Raw genomic sequence first — 5,060 nt, 5'->3', positions numbered from 1 at the left:
TGGGTCAATCCTGTGAAATTGGTGTATGTAATACTGTTAACTATAGTGAAAATTCTTCCACTGTTGTGGAGGAGACTGGATGTAGGTTGCATAGCACAAGGCAACCGAACCAGGATACATGCTGGTGTTAGCTTTTCTCTTCTCTGTTGTGTTCTGTTTTCTGATATTCATGAGACAAAAATAAATTGTCTCATAAATTTCCGCTGCTGAGTACAAACAAAATCAGAATTGAAAGTTTGTTTAAAAAGGGTAAAAATAGCAACTAAAAGGCAGGCATAGATTCAACCCCCCCTTCTCTAAGTCTACCACAACCTTCAATTGGTATCAAGAGCTAAGGTCTCAAGAATTAAGCTTAACCGCTTGGAGCAAAGATCCAATGGCGAATAATTTGGGCACAACCACAGTTGCCTACACCCTCACTGAAGGCCAGTCAAATAACCGGCAACCTTTCTTCAACGGGAAGAACTATGCCTACTGGAAAGAAAGGATAAGGATCTTCATCCAATCCATTGACTACAACATATGGAAGATTGTTGTGAGCGGTCCCAAGATCCCAACAAAAATAAGTGCTGATGGAGTGGTGACTCCAAAAGAAGAAGCTGAATGGAATGAAGATGATAAGAAGAAGATGAAGCTGAATGCTAAAGCAATCAACCTTCTTCACTGTGCTATCAGCTTTGAAGAGTACCGGAAGGTGTCTAGATGCAAGACAGCCAAAGAAATCTGGGAAAAACTCCAGGTTACACACGAAGGCACTAAATAAGTCAAAAAAAACGAGGATTGATATGCTGCGAAAAGAGTACGAGATGTTTAGCATGAAGGATTGAGAAAGCATTGATGAAGCGTTTGAGAGATTCTCAATCATAATCAACAACTTTGATGCTATGGGTACAAACTATGCAGAATAAACCTTGGTGAGAAAACTCCTTAGAAGCCTCACAAAAGAATGGGAAACCACTGCCACTGTCCTAATCGAGAGTAACAACCTAAGTCCCATAACCTATGATGAGCTGAGAGGAAAACTCCTTGCCTATGAAACCATACACACAAACACAGACTCAAAGAAAAAGGGAATAGCCCTCAAGTCACAAATAGAACCAAAAGAGAGTAAGTCTAGTGATGGTATTTCAGATGATGAGCTTTTGTTTTTTGCTAGGAGATTTAGAAGGATGATGAAGAACAAGGGCAAATACAAGGGTTCAAATTCAAAGGAGCACAAGATTGACTTAAGCAAGGTGACGTGCCATCACTGCAAGGAGGCTAGACATTTCAAGCTAAACTGTCCAAAGCTCAAGAAGGAGGACAAAGGTAAGAAGAAAAGGAAGAGAGTGCTCATGGCAGCTTGGGAGGATCTTGAGAACGACTCAAATGAAGAAGAAGAATCTGAAGGAGATGATAAAGACTACTTCATGGCTGGAAACAACAACCTTGATGAGATTTTCCTAGCATCCAAGAACAAAAAGGACATGTGGTACATGGATAGTGGATGTTCAAGGCACATGACTGGAAGGTCAACTTACTTCATCAAACTAAATAAGTATGATGGAGGTTTTGTGACCTTTGGAGATGATGGTAAAGGTAAAATAATTGCTGTTGGAAAAGTAGGTAATGAGCAATCTACTATCATTGATGATGTACTTTTGGTATGTGGTTTGAAGCACAATCTTTTGAGTGTAAGTCAGCTGTGTGATTTAGGATATTTAGTGATTTTCAAAAGACTTGAATGCTGTGTTGTTAACGAAAAGACAAATGAAGTGATATTTGTTGCCAAGCATTTTAATAATATGTATGGACTTACTCTTGATGAACTAAAGGATTAAAATGTAGCTTGTCTTCACTCTAAAGAATCTGAAAAGTGGTTATGGCACAAGAGATTGGGCCATGCAAGTATGTTTCAAATAAACAAACTTATAAAGAAAGAATTAGTAAGAGGCCTTCCTTTGATAAAGTTTGACAAAGACATCACTTGTGATGCTTGCCAAATGGGAAAACAAACAAAAAGTTCTTTTAAACCAAAAGAAGACATCTCTACTAAAAGACCACTTGAGTTGCTACACATTGATTTATTTGGTCCAACAAGAACTCAAAGCCTAGGTGGTAAACATTATGGTTTAGTAATTGTGGATGACTATACTAGGTTTGGTTGGGTTTTATTTCTTGCACACAAAAATGAAGCCTTTTCGGCCTTTAAACCTTTTTGCAAGTAAATTCAAAATGAAAAGGATTTAAAAATCTCTTCTATTAGAAGTGATCATAGAACTGAATTTGAAAATAATTTATTTGAATCCTTTTGTGAGGAATTTGGAATATCTCACAACTTCTCTTGTCCAAGAACACCACAACAAAATGGTGTTGTGGAAAGAAGAAATAGAAGCATACAAGAGATGACAAGAGCTATGCTTTGTGAGAGTAATGTTCCAAAATTCCTTTGGGCTGAAGCGGTTAACACGGCTTGCCACATTTTGAATAGAACAAGCATAAGGAAATTTTTGAAGAAAACCCCTTATGTACTTTTGAAAGGTTACCCACCAAACTTAGACTACTTGTACATCTTTGGATGCAAATGTTTTGCTTTAAATAACAAGGATAATTTGGAAAAATTTGATCCAAAGGCGTATGAGTGTTTGTTTGTAGGATATTCCACAACTAGTAAAGCATATAGGGTTTATCATCAAGATGCTAGGATTATTGAGGAGTCCATACATGTTACATTTTGTGATACTAACTTGGTATAAAATATTTTGGAAGATTGTGATGCAGGAAATCAAGCTCAAAAGGAAGATGAAACTACTCAAAATCATGAAAAGGAAAATTCTGGTCAAGCTGAACCAGAAACTGCAACTGCTGAAAATTCAAGAGACAATTCTATTCTGTCTCATGAATCTGAAGGAAATCCTGAAGCCAGCAGCACCCAGAACCCCTTGGTATCTGAATCTGTCTCCAAATCCACCAAACCTCGTGAATGGAGATTCTTGAAGAATTATCCTGAGGAATTTGTCATTGGAGACGTCTCTCATGGAGTGCAAATAATGTCTTCCACTAGAAAGGCAAATAAAGGATCAAACATTATCCCTCTTTCACAAATAGAGCCTCAAAACGTCAAGAAAGTCCTTAGTGACCCCTCTTGGGTTAAAGCTATGGAGGATGAGCTTCTTGAGTTTGAAAAGAATCAAGTTTGGACTTTGGTTCCAAGGCCAAGTGGAAAGAAAGTGACCGGCACCAAGTGGATATTCCAGAACAAGTTGCGAGATGATGGTAGCATTGCAAGAAACAAGGCAAGGCTAGTGGCATAAGGATATGACCAAGAAGAAGGAATAGACTTTGATGAATCCTTTGCCCCAGTTGTTCGAATGGAAGCCATAAGACTTCTCTTAGCTTATGCTGCATTTTGTGGTTTTAAATTATATCAAATGGATGTGAAATGTGCATTTTTGAATGGTGTGATAGATAGAGAAGTGTATGTGGAGCGGCCTCCTGGTTTTGAAAATAAAGAGCATTCTAATCATGTTTTCAAATTATCTAAAGCTCTCTATGGTTTAAGACAAGCTCCTAGAGTTTGGTATGAGAGACTTAGCTCTTTTCTTTTGAAAAAGGTTTTCAAAGAGGCTCCACTAACACAACTCTATTTATCAAGAATTCTAATGACTCTTTTATTCTAGTCCAAATATATGTTGATGACATTATTTTTGGATCAGCCAATGAATCCCTCTGTTCTGATTTTGGAAAACTCATGACAAGTGAATTTGACATGAGTATAATGGGTGAACTTAATTTTTTCCTTGGGCTGCAAATTAAACAAACTGAAAAAGGTATTTTCATTCATCAAGAGAAGTATGCCAAGGAACTAGTTAAGAAATTTGGTATGGAAAATGCCAAACCTATGGGAACTCCCATGCATCCTAGTTCAAAATTAGATAAGGGAGAAACAAAGAAAGATATTGATGAGACTAGGTATAGAGGAATGATTGGTTCTCTTATGTACTTAACTTCCTCTAGACCCGATATTGTGCAAAGTGTTGGATTGTGTTCTAGGTTCCAATCCAAACCAAAAGAGTCACATCTTTCTGCAGTTAAGAGAATCATTAGATATGTTCATGGCACATCCAATTTTGGTCTTTGGTATCCTAAGATTGATGATTTTTCTGCAGTTGGTTATTGTGATGCAGATTTTGCTGGTGATAGAGTTGATAGAAGGAGCACTTCAGGATTATGTTGCTTCCTTGGGAAGTCCTTAAATGTTTGGTCATGTAAGAAGCAACCAACAGTGGCCTTATCCACTGCAGAGGCTGAGTATATAGCTGCTTCTTCTTGTTGTTTTCAGCTTTTATGGTTAAAAACTCAGCTTGCCGATCATAAATTAAATGCTGAAAATATTCCCTTGATGTATGACAATATGAGTGCCATTAATATTTCTAAAAATTCAGTTTTGCACTCTATGACTAAACATATTGAAGTGAAATTTCACTCAATAAGAGAGCATATCCAAAAATGGGATATTAGCATTCAATTTGTTAAATCGGAAGAGCAATTGGTAGATATTTTCACAAAACCACTTGCTGAGGACAGATTCTGCATGCTTAGGACTATTTTAGGTATTTTGAGTTATGATTCTTTGTTTAAGAACTGCTAATGTGTTTGCTGGAGCATTTTGTCTCATAAACAGGTATGAGACAATTCTGGGCAGATGATAAACGTTCCCTTCAATCAGCACAGTCTGGACTTGTTGCAAGTGAAAAATTGATATGGGCCAACCTCAAGTCAGATCTGGGTAGTCCTATGTGTTTCCTTAAAACCAATCACTCTAGGGCCCAAATATGAATGTTACAAATTTTTGTTTGGTTGAATTTTTTGTTGGGCTGTGTGCTTAATTTTTTTTTGGATTTTCATTTAATTTTTTTAATTTTTAAAAAAAAATTTCAGTATGATTTTATTTTTATGTTAATTTCTTTAATCAAATCAAATCTTTCTTTTATGAGGTCAGGTCTTTTCAAGTCATTTCAAAAGGTGATGTAGTTGCATGATTTTGGAAATCTACTTTTGGGTACGGTTACCAATACTCC

General features: G+C 36.8%; 1 pseudogene; it reads left to right on the top strand.

Annotated features, from left to right (window-relative positions):
* Positions 1-782: 782 nt before the first annotated feature.
* LOC148569334 (uncharacterized) lies at positions 783-4,688 on the top strand (annotated as a pseudogene).
* Positions 4,689-5,060: the final 372 nt, after the last annotated feature.

This window comes from Arachis ipaensis, chromosome B4 (genome assembly GCF_059453495.1).
Source record: "Arachis ipaensis isolate K30076 ecotype BB chromosome B4, ASM5945349v1, whole genome shotgun sequence".
In the NCBI taxonomy this organism is placed as follows: domain Eukaryota; kingdom Viridiplantae; phylum Streptophyta; class Magnoliopsida; order Fabales; family Fabaceae; genus Arachis; species Arachis ipaensis.
This window is presented reverse-complemented; position numbering and strand designations above follow the sequence as displayed.